We start from the raw sequence: 15,957 nt of genomic DNA on the forward strand, positions 1-15,957 counted from the left end.
CACTCAGGTCTGACTGGATAACTCTTGGCTTCTAACCAGCTGGCAGGCTCACACCCCCACACCCTCCCCAAAACAGGAATAAAGGCAAGTTGAATATTTTAAAACCTAAGAGTTTAGCATATGAGGTAGAAAAAAGCTTTGTGAGGAGACCTTACTTTTCCAAAGCCTCAGTTAATAGCACGTGAAGGGTTCGTGCTTTACAAAGTCGTTTCTCATCTGTACCTTAAGAAACAACATTTTGCGACACTTAGATTTGTACTTTATTTCAAAAAGTCAGTAATTAGCACCTATGATTTTGATAAAACCATACAAACAATTGACTTAAATTTTTGAACTTTAGTTCCTGAGTGTTAGAAGCCTAACAGTTTGCAGGTAATTTTTTACGAAAATTAACACTTAAATTTTTGAAGTAAAATGTATCATATGCGATGACAGAACCAGAATAAAAATAGGTATAGATGGTGCTACACAAAATTCTACTTGCTCTTTTGTGTTGGCAGACTATGTCCATTTGCATAGCTAAAAGGTAGTATGTTAATAACTACTACAGGAAGCCTCTGTGTGTGTGTGTGTGTGTGTGTGTGTGCGCGCACTCACTCTCAAGCAAATACCAGACTACCAAATACAACTTTCTTTTTTGAAATAAAAAAGCACTGAGAAGTTTCTTCCAACTTAAAGCTTAGTGGGAAAAATATAATTCGGCCTTCCGTGATACATTATACTTTAAAAGTTCAGTTTCCACTTTTAAACTCCTTATTATTTTCTTGTAAAAATCCTTTTTATATATGTGAAAAATACCTGAAAGATAACCTGGTAATATAGGAGTTTTGAGTCCATCAGTAAGGCAAATGCCATATAATATTTGTTTGTCTAATTTAGTTTTTACGTAGGTAACATATAGACAGGGTTTAAAAACCAAAACACGTACTATAAAGGTGCAAAGCGCAAGTTTCTGTCCTGTTCCTGCATCCATCTGCCCAGTTACCTCCCACACATTACATAAACTTATTAATTGAAGTTCCTTTATACAAATAGAAGCAAATATGAATAGATTTTTCTTTTTTGCCTCTTTACATGAAAGGTAGCATATTATACCCAATCATCTCATATTTTTTAGATTAACTTTAAAAAGTATTGAGAGGAGGAAGAGGGGTCCCTAAAGATAATGGATTCCTGTTCTAAAGGCATGGCTTCTCCATGCTGCCACAGTTTGGATTTTTACTGCATTTTGGCCCAGATTAATCTAGGTAATTTTTCAAGAAACAAACATGGAATTGACGAGGAGCAGTTGGGCGTTGTAGTGCTATCATCCTGGAGTGCACGATTAGGATGCTGCCTGTGGTTCATTGAGCTTCATTTTTGGCGCTTTATTTCCATATCATCACCAGTGAAGAAGACATTGGCAAAAGCGATTGGGAAGATCCTCTTAGAACACAGCACATTAATACCACTCTTAATGCTTGGAAATGGTTCAGAAATGAAATGTGCTCTGGAATCGGCTCATATTTAATAGAATGAAGTACTCTTAATGTTTCCTCACGCCCAAATGCCTGGAAGCACCATCAGCTGCCACACAGGATGGAGGTGAGAGTGTTAGGAAAATGTGTAACTAGATCGTCCAGGTTACTGCGTGATTTATCTGTCCGGCGGTAGAGGAATCATTAGGATATGCAAATGTCCACATTCAGTTTTCATGTAAGATTAAAGTTTTACTCATCAATGTTTGAAGTGATTTCTAAATTCGGAATTAATCAGTAAAAACTACAGAAATCCATTTCTCAGCATGAGTGTCCATGTGCGGAATTAAATGCCCATTTTACTCTACTTTTGACATTTAAATGTTGGGAATTCTGAAAAAATAATACGGGATCATTGTAAAGAATAAGGTTTTCATGTGTCAATCCTGTCAGGTTAAAGCTGATGAAAGGTGACAGGTGTGGTTAAAGAATTGAAAAAACAGCACATGTGTGTTGACCCAATATGCTTTTCTAAAGGTCTTATGGACTTTGATCAAAGTTCTCTGCACTTGTGTTTCTTAGCAGACAGAGTTGGAAGTCCCGTGTGTTTGTGTGTGTATACACACAATCATATCTACACACAGAGGTGTATTTGTGTATTTTCAAACACTTAATCCCAGTTAGACTCTACCCAGTTAGACTATCCCAGTCACTTATGGGCTGCCCTGCTGGTAGTGGTGTGTGTTTGGGAAATGCACACTATTTTAATAATAGCCTAAGGGAAACATAATTTGGAAGGTAAGTCTCCTGCCAAGAAAAAAATATATACACACATGCACATATAAAATGCATTCCAGATAGAACTTAGATTTACCACTGCCTGGGATTTGCATTTCTGCATCACCACTGACAGCCTCAAGCTGCCTGTAACCCACTGTTCTTGGTGGCTCACGGCATGGGCAGTTGGTGCCAGGTTGGCCAGAAAGAAATAATCATGGTCAGTGGGTGATTTTCTGAACATGCAGTAGGATCTCAATCCTCTCTCACTACATTTGCCCTTCAAGGTCTTTAGTGCCCCTGCTCTCATGTCTCTCAAGTGTAAGGAAAAATTGTTGTTATTCTGTTGGAGTTCTGAGTACTTTGGAATGAGCTCTGGCAGCAGCAAGGAACAGTTATTTGGGCATGTTTACTGTAAAAGGGAAAGCAGTTCCTTGCCGTTAATTCACCTGTAACCTCTCGACTGAGCAGCGAGGTGGGATGAACCTGTGTGCCTGGCACAAAAGCTGGGCCACGGCAATGATCTCACACGATCCGGCAGAGTAGAAATCCCTCCATTTTGCAGATGTGTCAAATGACTGGAAGAAGCTGGGTAACTTGTCCAAGGGGTGACAGGTAAGAAATGCAAGAACCAGGTCTGGAACCGAGGTTGGTCTGCCACAAAAGCCTGTTTATCTCAAGTGGTATTTTTCCTCTGATTACCCTCTTCCCCTTATTCCACCTCCCTGAATCATCAGGAAGGGGGACGGGGCTTGTCAGGCTTGCTGCACGTAGAGCTGTCCTGGTCCTGTGGAAGGGCCAGGGTAAGGGTCATGGCAGACACTGGTTGACTTGGCTGACCCGAGTTCAGGGCAAGGAGTCCAGGACCACCTGGAGACAAATCTTGATGATGCCGAGGTTTTCTAACCGCAGTGGCAGTGGCTCTTTGCTCGGCCCGATTTCAAAACAGAAAGAGCTCGGATGATAGTGCAAGGGACCATGTGGTCTCTACTTGCTGGTTCTTGAAGAACTGGGATTAAGTCAAGTGAACCTGTCTGTCCTCTGCAGGACAGCCTCACGTGACCCTGTGTGAATGGGCTCTGGGGGTGCCCGGACAGCTGCCTTGATCTGTTGAGAAGAATACCATGGTTTACGTTGGGAACATTCACACCTGCTTAATCAGCGGAGCTTTGTGAGGACAGATGGGATAAATGGGGCCCAGTGAATAGTATCTGGGCTTCTTAAAGAGCCCTTGACAAGATTCCACCTTGCAAGTTACACCTGGGTCAGAGATTGGACACAAAGATCCGAGATAACAGGAGCTGCTCTAGCCTGGGGAGTGTAACAATAGGTTCCTCCTGCTGGGCTGGTCTCAGTTCATCTTAGAAAGGACAACATCTGAAGACAAAATGTGTGCTTTAGGGTCAAGAGAGTTTGGCTTGCCATTTCCTGCCTCGGACAAGGGGGCGGAGGGGAGAGAACCCTGGAGCTTTTGTTGGTTGTTTCCTGAACATATGTCCTAGCATGCCCATCAGACAGTATGTGCTAGAAAAATTTGCAAGGTCCTTGACTAGAGGTATTCAGACCTTGTTACAAGGTCCAGAGAGACGTAATTTAAGATCGGCAGGGACTGAGGACTCTGCCTCCAAATGAAAGGCAAGTGTTGGCCTCACTAGTCTGAGGAGAATCACACCTAGAATCGGGAGTTGTGGGAAGGGTGAATTTCTATAACTAAAGTTTAGCCAACTGCCTTCTTAGAATGTGTAAATGGTCCATTTTGAACAAAGAGGGTTTCTTCCCTTACTCAATGAGTAGTGAGTATGTAACTGGATAAACCAAAGATGCTGTACGCTGATGATGAAAGAAATCCCTGGATCCAAGAGGTGGATCAGAGCGGTATGGGGGAGGAAGGCAGCGTCCGAGGTTGCTGTGAGGGACTGGTGTTCTGCAACTTGCCCCTTGGGCCACTGGCCTCCACACAAGTCGGGGCTGGCTGGATCCTTTTGTGCCTCACATTGTGTGATTTGTCTGCTAAGTTCCCATTTGGAGAAATGTACAAGCAAACGAATTTGCACGTCCTTGTCATATTGAAACAGATGAACTACCTAGAGAGGCCAGCTATTGGTGAGCAGAGGTCTCTAATGGCTCTGGATATGTGGGCCTCCAACATCACAGGGATTTGGGGCAGTAATCTGATCTATGACACGTCTGGCCTTGGCCTTGGTTTCTGCACGGGAGGACGAGGGAGGATGGGAGGACGAGGGAGCATGTAAGTCAGATGGGGTCCTTATCGTCAGGAAGCCACTGGGGAGAAACGGGGATGTGGGACTAACTGGTCTGGGGATGGTAGTGTGATAGGTATGCGTAGTGAGGCGGCAGAAAAGAAATGTGCGTAAAACGCAGAGGCGATGCGTTTGCTAGTATGGGACTAGGGAAGCGGGGGGGGGGGTCCAATACGAAGCTCTCAAAAGCCAGGCAAGGGAATTGAAAATTCAAGGGGGGCACAAGCTAACGCAAATAATTGAATGGGATTTGACCTGATGCCCAGGGTGTATAAAGAAGATGAACTAAGTATGGGGTCGTCCTTGGGCTTGACAACGTGCTCAACACTACTCTACAGCCTAAAGGCTCAGCTCCCTTCATAGCCCCGTACACTCTAGCCTCTCCCAGACGATCTTGACTTGGAACTTACTGGTGAAGACAACCCAGTTCCACCCAAGGAGTACTTTTTGGACGTCCAGACTCAGAATGCAGTCAGACACATTAAAAGCGCTCCTCCTGGCCTCCCAGCCCATCACACCCTTGCATGCCAGCCATGCACACGCACACATCTCCATTTCTTTGGGCACTGCTTCCAGCTCACCTGCATGCCTCTGCCCACACAGGCCCTCCAGAGCTCCAAGGCATCTTGGGCCACACCCTTCTGCTCTGGCCTCCTGGCTCTGCAGAGAAACACAGAGAAGGATCCTTGGAGTCTGGTTCCCCAGACACCGTCCTGCAGGGACCTTGGGATTGCAAGGGAGTGGGGAAACCTCTGCAAGCATTAGATGGCCAGCTTGAGGGATGAACGGGCCAAATAACCATCAGGTTAAGGAGAATCCCTGCCTGCTTGCCTCCTGCCGTCCCAGGTGGCTTGTGTCATTTTGCCCCTTGGGTGATCACAGTTTGAAAACTGCAAAGCTTGACTTCTTGCTGGGCTTTTCTCTTTTAGACTTCAGGAGCTGGGAAACAGGTTGGGGCCTGGACAGGAAGGAGCTCCAGCTGCAGGGACTCTAAGATCGTGGCCCCATCTGCCCTCTTGGCGCCCTCTCTGTGGGCTGGGAACTGTCCGCATTTAGAATGGAGCTAGCCTGGACACCGACTATTGCCGAGTGATAGCAGGAAAGCTGCATTTACATCAAAGAGTGAGGTTTTCTAGAAAATGAGCAGATGGGAGCGTGAAACCTGCTTCTTGCTGGCAAGAAAATATTCTAACTCTCTAATGATGACATATTCTGATTTGAGGGTTCAAAACAGGAGAAGCTCCAAAGGGTCCCTTTACCCCTCCACCCTGACCTTTCACTGTTCTCCATCCCTAAAATACAGCTCTTTCTACTCTTCTCTACCAGAGCCCCTAGAGGAGAATTCCACACACTAAGCCTTTTACCCAGGAGGCAGGCAAGCAGGACACTCAGGCGAGCACCTCTTCAGCCTCTTGACCACCCATCCCCACCCCACCTCTCTCCACCATTCTCCCACATTTCCCGCCAGACTCTGAGTTCCTGGGGAGTTGCCATCTGCTTTGTAAAGAAAGGTTTTTCTCTCCGGGTCACATAAGGAAGCCGCACCGGCTCCTCTGATTCCAGAGTTGACAGGGAGAAGGGAGAAAGCTATGCAGAAGTGTTTCCCAGGATCAAATTCCCATCTGTATCTCCCCAAAGAATCCAAAGTGGTCTTGGAAGACCATTATTGGAGTGAACGGGTGATTCTGAGTAATCCCCTTGTCTGTCTTTCCTGTAATCTTCTGGCCCAGACCACATGGATTAAAAGAATGGTTTCGCCACATCTCTATAAGACATTGAGAGGACGAGATCCGATCGAAGATTGTGGTATTAGTTAAGACGCTCGTGGCTACAAGTTAGGATAAATCCAACTCAAAATGATTTAAACAACAAGGGATTTATCATCTCGCATAACAAGACGCCGCGATGTAGGGAAGCTCCAGGGATGGTTGCGTCTCAACGTCATTATGAAGGATCCAGAGCCTTTCCATCTTTCAACTTTGCCAACTTCAGCATGTTGGATAGCTTTGCTCATGGTTGAAAGATGGTTGTAAAACTTCAATAAAGCTGAAAAAAAAAAAGATAGCTGTCACAGTTGTAGTAATAATACATCTTCACACGCAACTTCCTGCTGGTAGCAATGAGACTCTTTTTTTATTCTCAAGTCTCCTTTGAAGAGCTAATACCCTCGTCCAGCAGACATCCCCTCACCTCTCATTGCCTAGAATCAGCTCACATGCCCTGAGCTGTTGAGTATGAAGGCTAACCGAGATTCATGCCCTGGTCGGAGGCCAGTTTTACCTGAAAGACGTGGCTACAGGGAGGGGGATGAACACTACCCTGAATAAATTAGGGGATGATCGGTAAGGAAGAAGGGAGGAACATCTATTGGGGAGGTGAACAACTGGGTTGACTACACCTGTGCACTACCAGAGGGCAACACCAGTAGGCCTATAGGGCACTCTTGCTGCATCTGGGGTGGGGAAGTGCATTAGGCATCAGCAACTTTGGCGGGGATAGACAACTTCATTGAGCTTCAGGGATTCCAGAATGTAGGGGTACAAAGAAAGAAATTCATCACCTTCTGGACATACCAGCTCAACTCAATTCCCACGGTCTCTTCAAGGACATCCAGGTCAATCTTGAATCTTCAGTGATTGGTTGTCCTCTACAGTAGTCCTGCCAAGTGGTTGCCCAAACACTGCTTGAACACCTCCAGTGGCAGGGATCTCACCACTTAACAAGCCATGTTATCTCTAGGGAGCTCTAAATATTAGAAAGCGTTTTCTGCCGACTCCAAAGTGTCCACACATGTACTGTTTGCTCAGTGATTAGGTGACAGAGCCTTTGAAGTTGCTTGCTGTCAGTGTTTACTGGAAATGGAAGTTTTCAGATGTTTCTAACTAAAATTTCCTTGCAACTTCATATGTGTTGCCAAGAGATACTTAAAAAAATAAACAACCAAATAACTCTGGGGAATTTTTGGCTTGTCTTCATTAAGATCTGTAAATATTTTTCATAATTCAAACCCATTTTGGGTTTGACTGGTTTAAATTTTAACAAGAGATTAGACCATAGCATATCCTAATAACTAACATTTTGGGGGAAAATGTTTTAAGGAAATGCATTGCAGTATTAGCTTTGAAAGTAGTCATTGTATGTGAGTCCCACATTGCTCCTTCCCAGGTTAGATTGGAGAAGCCTAGCTGAACTGGTTGTCCCTGTGGGAAGAGGAGATCATTTCCCTTGGCGCCACCTTCACGCAGTGTGGGGTGGTGTATTTGCTGTGTTCACGTGAATCCAGATGAATGGGGAATAACAATGGCTCCCGCCTTGGCCATGACAGTTCAAGGGCTTGGTAGCATTGATTGCTGGGCTGCAGTGGGTAGGGGTTGGGGACAATGTCCCAGGGAGAGTCTAGGGTAGAGATTAAGGGACATTTTGTCCCCCAGTGACTGTTCTTCTCTGACTACATGGATCACCACTGCCTAACCAGACCAAAAGTAGTTGTCCAGGCTCACCAGAATAATGGATTCTAGTCAATTGTTCTCGAATCTCAGTATGATGCTATGGAAAGATTTTCTCTATGTCCAGCTGGGAAGACTGCCCATAAATATGCTTGCATTGTCAGAGACATGATATCACATTTTTTTGAACTGAAGTATAGTTGACGTACTGTAATATTATGTTACAGGTGTACAATATAGTGGTTTACAATTTTTTAAAGTTATACTCCATTTATAGTTATTATAAAATACTGGCTAGGGCTTCCCTGGTGGCGCAGTAGTTGAGAATCTGCCTGCCAATGCAGGGGACACGGGTTCAAGCCCTGGTCTGGGAAGCTCCCACATGCCGCGCAGCAACTGGGCCCGTGAGCCACAACTACTGAGCCTGTGCGTCTGGAGCCTGTGCTCCGCAACGAGAGGCCACGACAATGAGAGGCCCCCGCACTGCGATGAAGAGTGGCCCCTGCTTGCCACAAGTAGAGAAAGCCCTCTCACAGAAACGAAGACCCAACACAGCCAAAAATAAATAAATAAATTAAAAAAAAATACTGGCTATATTCCCCATGTTGTGCAATATATACTTGTAGCTTATTTTATATCTAATAGTTTGTACCTCTTTATCCCCTACCTGTTTTTTGCCCCTCCCCCCTTCCTCACCCCACTGGTCACCACTAGTGTGTTCTCTATATCTGTGAGTCTTCTTTTTTATTATATTCACTAGTTTGTAGTATTTTTCAGATCTCACATATAAGTGAGATCCAGTATTTGTCTTTCTCTGTCTGACTTATTTCACTTAGCATAATGCCCTCCCAGTCTATCCATGTTGTTGCAAATGGCAAAATTCCATTCTTTTTCATGGCTTAGTAGTATTCCAGTGTGTGTGTGTGTGTGTGTGTGTGTGTGTGTGTGTGTGTGTGTACCACATCTTTATCCAGTCATCTGTTGATGGACACTTAGGTTGTTTCCATGTCTTGGCTATTGTAAATAATGCTGCTATGAACATTGGGGTGCATGTATCTTTTCAAATTAGAGTTGATTCCATCTATAATGTTACCCCCTCTTTTCACCATCCTCCTGATTCATGTTCCTTCCCTCCACCACCAACTCTGAAGCCACTATCCTTGCAGCAGCCCTACTCCTCCCTTTTGGATTTGGTTTTGGCTTTGTGGAAATACGGTTAAGGCAGATTCATTCTTCTCTAACAGTGGTCAAGAGTCTGACATAGCCTGTGGAACCAACCTTCAGAAAATTGTTCCCAATTCCCAATAGTCATACTTGGCCATTCTTCTCCTTTAACAGATGTGCCCTCATTTTTCCAGTGGTGTCTCCTGTTCCCTCAAGAGGTCAGCTACTCACTGCTCCTGTTACTCGGTAGGGAGTGTTGTCCCAGCCTGTGGCACACTTGGAGTCCCCCCCACTTTGGGGCACATCTCCTGACTCTGAAGATGGATATAATTTTTTGAATAGCCAGAAGTTAGTAAAGGCCAAGTCTGATGCACTGGACACAGCGTTCTGTCACTAACCAGATCCTTCTGCATATTATATAGATGCCAAGGAAGCCAGGTTCTCGTGGGGTGCCCTCAGTCTCAAGGTAAGTAATTTTACTCGAAAATGAGATGTGATTATGAAAGGAGAGAGATTTTCTCGCTCGACTCAGAAGTGGGTTCCGAAGGCAGGCCACGTGAACAGTGCTTCACATCTGTACTTGGGAGGAGGAAGCAGCATGCTTGGAACTGCAAGTCCTGCTCTGTCGTTAAAAGTCACCGATTTCATGACTGCATGGACTCATGGTGGGCTGGTGTGAGGCTGCATCAGGAGGTCCTATCAGCTTGGTGGTCTTATCCAGCTTCCTTCAACATTGGCCTTTGTCATCTTGTCACCCATGACCTGCTTCTCCAGCAGTCATCGCTGGTGTGATCAGTGCTCAGACCCATCGGAACCTCAATCTCTCACAGACAAATTCTGAAACTGGAAAAAAAAACTAAGGAAGGCCGGGTTTGTCCCAGGCCCCCTCAGCCTCCCAGGTAGCAGTCTCTTCCTACCCTAGAGACTCGGATGGTGTGCTTTCCCTCCTGGAGCATCTGCAGTTTGACAGGGAGCAACGTCTTCAGCCGAAGCAATGACATCATCATTGAGGGATTTGAGGAGAGGGCGGTGCGGAAGGGCAGGGCGTGGGAGGCTGCTTCCAAGTTCCCAAATCACTCATTAGCTCCGAAAAACACCAGCCACTGGACTGTTTCACATCCTCCAGAGAACGTGCCACCAAGATGGTCTCCAGAACCTTGTCACGACTGGCCAAGAGGAAGATGGTTTCCATTTAGTCTATACTTTCGGCTGCTTCCCCGAGGGAAGGCCGGGCCCATCCTACTCACTGTTTTTATAACAGGCAGGAGCCTGTCTGGCGATGCGGCCAAACTTGTCGGGTGGCTACGTGGATTGCAGATAAGCTGAGTGACGACTCAGGGTGGAAGGCACCATGAGTGGATGCCAGCCAGACCACCACGGCGCAGGCAAGCTGATTATACAGGCGGATCCCTACTCTGGAGAGGGCTGGGCTGTTGGGGAACTGGAGGCTGGTTCAGCCGTCCACCTAATTTGAGACCTAAGTAAAAATGTGTGTTTGGTAATGGAGACGCTCATATTGAAAACAGGTGGTGTTTGGGTTTTTGCCTACTCTCGAAAATGGATTGTCTGAGGCCCACAGTGCTTTTCTGGCTCCAAAGTCTCAGCCCGTTGTGGGTTTGGAGCTCCGCTAAGGATGAGGCCTGCTTGAACCTCTGTTCTGAAGGGGGCTCCTTGAAGGTCAACAAGGATATGGGGTTGTCGCTGAGTTGCAGACCTTGCCTCACAATGAAGAGCAGGGGAAAAAATGAAGGCTGCTGGTCCAAGGCATCATGTAAGCACATGGGAGAGAGAAAGCTGCAGCTGACATGCTAGTACAAGGCATAACATGCACAGAAAATGACAAACGTAGAAGGTAACGCAACTGCCAACCAAGCAGTACGGACTAGGGTTTTCCAGACTCTTCTCTCAAAGCTTACTATAGTGCATTGGAGGTATTTCATAAGTAGGGTTGATTCGTTGGTGCATTCCTTGATGCGTTTATTTATTCATTCCAGAAACTTCTTCCATGGAGAGAGGGGTCAGTGTGTGTGTGTGTGTGTGTGTGTGTGTGTGTGTGTGTGTGTAAGTGAGGGCTCCTGGTTATTATTTAAATAATGCATTTCCTTTCTTTGCTCTCCGCAAATCATACCCTCATCTTCATCCTGTACTGTGCTTATTTTCAAGTGCAGTCAAGAATAAGTCAGAAAGTGATCTGTCCAAGTGTTGCTACCTAGAAACAGAAAGTAGATTCCATCTGTATGCCCAGTCATCCGTAATAGCCTCTACTGCATGTCATCTCTTTTTTTTTTTTTTTTTTTTTTTTTGCGGTACGCGGGCCTCTCACTGATGTGGCCTCTCCCGTTGCGGAGCACAGGCTCCGGACGCACAGGCTCAGCGGCCATGGCTCATGGGCCCAGCCTCTCCGTGGCATGTGGGATCCTCCCGGACCGGGGCACGAACCCGTGTCCCCTGCATCGGCAGGCGGACTCTCAACCACTGCCCCACCAGGGAAGCCCTATCACCAGGGAAGCCCTATCATTTTTTTAAAGAGAAACAACACCCACCATTGTATATTGGTTACAACCAGTCAACGTAGGGCTTAATTGGAGTTTTTGTGGGTTGGCGCAGTTGGTGTGCTGGTCCTATGTATGTGGATGTAGAGCTCAGACAGGTTGAAAGGGGGGCATAGTGGGATGCCTGCCACCACCAACCCACTCTGCAAACTGTCTTTGGGTCAGAAGAACCGCTATGTGTAGGTAATGCTTCAGTGTTTGAATGGGACTTCTAAAGTTTCGACCTGCTCTACAGGTCAGTGTTTTAAAGACAACTCAATGGATTACATTAGTTCTACACAGTTGGGAAAGGGTAGCCAAGGGCTTGAGCGTGGCCCTTATTGTTAACATCACTTTTGATTGTGGCTTATATTAAAAGACTACAAATACCCCCCCCAAAAAAATGAAAAGGAAAAAAACTACAAATACAATGAATAAATTTACTGTGAGATTTTCAATATGTTGGGCCACATTTGGCCATCTGTGGAATTACTGGGAAAATTACCTGCAAGATTTTACGTAGTTACTGGTCTCAAATACTTACTGGAATGCAACAAATACAGAATCATCGACATATACAAATCCTGATGAATTTGCAGGTGGGTATCTGCAGGGTGTTCAGCAGCGAGCTAGGTGATTCTCTGAATTCAGTTCCCGAACTAGGAAGTTCAACCTTAGTACTTTGTTTCATGTGAAAATATGGGCAAACTTGGTCTGGCTTTCTGATTCCCATAGAAATGCCCTGGAGAACACTCTTGCACTGTTGGTGGGAATGTAAATTGATACAGCCACTATGGAGAACACTATGGAGGTTCCTTAAAAAACTACAAATAGAACTACCATACGACCCAGCAATCCCACTACTGGGCATATACCCTGAGAAAAGCATAATTCAAAAACAGTCATGTACCAAAATGTTCATTGCAGCTCTATTTACAATAGCCAGGTCATGGAAGCAACCTAAATGTCCATCAACAGACGAATGGATAAAGAAGATGTGGCACATATATACAATGGAATATTAGCCATAAAAAGAAATGAAATTGAGTTATTTGTAGTGAGGTAGATGGACATAGAGACTGTCATACAGAGTGAAGTAAGTCAGAAAGAGAAAAACAAATACCGTATGCTAACAGAGGTATATGGAATCTAAAAAAAAAAATGGTTCTGAAGAACCTAGGGTCAGGATAGGAATAAAGACGCAGACGTAGAGAATGGACTTGAGGATACGGGGAGGGGGAAGGGTAAGCTGGGACGAAGTGAGAGAGTGGCATGGACATATATACACTACAAAACATAAAATAGATAGCTAGTGGGAAGCAGCTGCATAGCACAGGGTGCATAGCACCCTGTGTGCTAAGCAACCGCATAGCACAGCTGGGTGCTTTGTGACCACCTAGAGGGGTGGGATAGGGAGGGTGGGAGGGAGGGAGACGCAAGAGGGAAGAGATATGGGAACATATGTATATGTATAACTGATTCACTTTGTTATAAAGCAGAAACTAACACACCATTGTAAAGCAATTATACTCCAATAAAGATGTTAAAAAAAAATAAATAAAAGTAAAAATAAAAAAAAGAAATGCCCTGGAGGCTTTCCGCCTCTGCAGTCTGTGGGTCTGAGCCTCACGTTGGACAGCATGGCAGTGTAGCCAAAGGGGATCTGAGACTGGAGGCCATTTGGTTTATGCCCATTTGGGGGTCTTAAACCCTCATGAAACTGAATGGGTCTTTTTAATTTTGTTGCTGAGTGAGTGGGGTAATTGCTTCAAATTCCATTTTGTTCTGGCTGGGGCCTCATGCTCTTGTTTTTGTCTCTTGAGGACTGTACTTGATCTTCTCACTTGAATACTGTAACTGTGCTGTCTGCAGTGTCCCTAAGGGGTGCACTCTTTGGCCATGTTCTCTGATAACTGGTGAACGATGAAGAAGTCCTGCTCGTTTTCAGTGACTAAATGGAACGGGAGTGTAGAGCTTTGATCCCGGTCATGAATCTTTCAATGAACTCTCCTGTGAAGCCTCCCACAAACTGTTCCTGGAGGACACCTCCTTGTTAAGGAGACACCACAGATCTGAAGGTAGTCTGCCCTGGATGTGACCAGAGGGAGGAAAAATGGCGTGGGAGGTGCTTCATATACCCTTTGGGGAGATTTCTCTCTGCATATATGTGTGTGTAAAAATATACATTGTGATTTTGCTTTCTCTAGCATGAACTCAGCAAAGTTAACCTAATTAATGAACTTAGAGACCATTCGAAACCTTTTCTGGTTTCTTTATGCTATGCTGAAATCCACATATAATTAGCCATTCATTTTTAAATCCAGAAGAAATTATTCATATGTGTAGGTGAAAATGTTGAGAAATAAAGAGGGAAGGGAGAGGGTAGAAAAAGATCATGTACAGGCACAGTACATGTGTTTCAAATTTTTTTTTTCCTGAGACTCTGAAAAGAGAAATGAAGTTTTGCATTTACCAAGTCTATTAGGTTTTCTGATTTCAGAACAGGATAAACTGGGTTTTTCCTTCCCAGTTGTAAGCTAGAATTGAAATTCAGGCCAACTTCGTCTTATTGGACTTAGAAAGTATTTTCCAGGCAGAGTATATTAAGGCACAACTTTCCTCGTAACTGATAAGTATATACAAAAATGTTTGAACAAATGCCTTCTTCATTCCATGGAAAATAAGGTTCTGATAAGATACAGGAATAAAAATATAACCACCTGTTCAATAAAGAGTTCCATTGGGGAGAGAGAGGCAAGGAGAATCTGTGTGTTCCTGTGTCCTCAGCCCAAGGACTTTCCTAGTCCGAATGACCTAAGTTACTAAAAGAAAAGTGGGTGAGTCCCAACCAATATATTCATAAAGTTTGCTGCTTTCTTAGAAGTTGCAACCAAGCATCGGGCAATGCTCCTTGGGCATTTTTCATGGGCTAGTTTGCGAAAGTCAAGTGAAGGAATTGTTTGAATCTTCTTTGACAAGTGCTGTGTGGGCCAAAGCTTCAAGGAGATTTATCAAAGTCATTGAAGCAGCTTCTACAACAGAGGAGGGATGTAATATCTAAGTTGTGTAAACCTAGGCCATTCGGGCTGGGAGGCAGCTGAGGGTGAGGCTGTTTTAGCGGAGCCAGCATTTCGAATTCACTCTTCCCTTATCCTCCTTGGCCTACCTTCTCAGTAATGGATTTGTCAGCGACAGGATTGACCTAACCAATTTCCTAACAGCAACGCCTTGTTGTCGAGCAAACAATTAGAGTAAGAATGTTGAGATTTGTGCTCAAATTGTATTTTGTTACACCGACTTCCTTCAGACCTCAAGTGAGTATGGTATGGAGAGCTTTAACATGAAATGATCTCTATGAAGAATTTCATTTTCCCAGGATCTTTGAATGAAATGGATACTGATCCGCTATTGTTTTCTCCCGGGGCTTACCTGGAGGGAGAACAGAGGGGCTATAGAAGTGTGCGCTCCTCTCTTTCTTTGGGGGAGAGATCAGGCAGATAAGAGTGAGGGATCTTCAACCAGCAGGGACTCCCCTTCAGAGCAGGAATGTGAACAGGTCAATTCTTCCAGCTCTTGATGGGTTTGGGTTAGGAGTTTGTGTGTATTTACATGTATAGAATTGGACACGCTAGCCCTGTCAGCTTGGGCTCATAAACAAATACGATCAAGGGACTCTCTTTACTTGATCTTTCTTTGACAAAGAATGTACATCCGCACAGGGCTGGAGGGTCCCACTCTTCCCTGCAGCCCGATGCAGCCATCAATCGATTCCCTGCGTAGCGGTAATGTACCAGGTGCAAACCTCCTTAAATGTTATCATCCAGCCCACATTTCGCCATTTTGTTGATGAGACTATCGTGGAAGACAATACAGTTTAGAACACACAGAGGATCAGCAGAGCTTAGAACGTGCAGGTAAGAAAGAATACTTATTGGACCAGAAAGTCTGGAGCAGGGGCTTCACTGTTTTGTAAGTGAGGAAGGAATTAAGAGTCAGCATTAGGTGCTGGCTTCCAATATACTAAAATTGGAACGATATAGAGAAGATTAGCATGGCCCCTGTGCAAGGATGACACCCAAATTCGTGAAGCGTTCCATATTTTTGAATGGACTTGAGGACACGGGGAGGGGGAAGGGTAGGCTGGGACGAAGTGAGAGAGTGGCATGGACATATCTACACTACCAAACATAAAATAGATAGCTAGTGGGAAGCAGCCGCATGGCACAGGGAGATCAGCTCGGTGCTTTGTGACCACCTGGAAGGGGGGGGATAGGGAGGGTGGGAGGGAGACGCAAGAGGGAGGGGATATGGGGATACATGT

At 45.1% G+C, this 15,957-nt stretch overlaps 1 non-coding gene across 1 annotated transcript; it reads left to right on the top strand.

Annotated features, from left to right (window-relative positions):
* Positions 1–15,636: 15,636 nt before the first annotated feature.
* On the top strand, positions 15,637–15,739 carry LOC132419125 (U6 spliceosomal RNA). Its single transcript, XR_009518132.1, has one exon. It is a non-coding gene; the product is annotated as a U6 spliceosomal RNA (small nuclear RNA).
* Positions 15,740–15,957: the final 218 nt, after the last annotated feature.

Source organism: Delphinus delphis, chromosome X, assembly GCF_949987515.2.
Source record: "Delphinus delphis chromosome X, mDelDel1.2, whole genome shotgun sequence".
Lineage (NCBI taxonomy): Eukaryota > Metazoa > Chordata > Mammalia > Artiodactyla > Delphinidae > Delphinus > Delphinus delphis.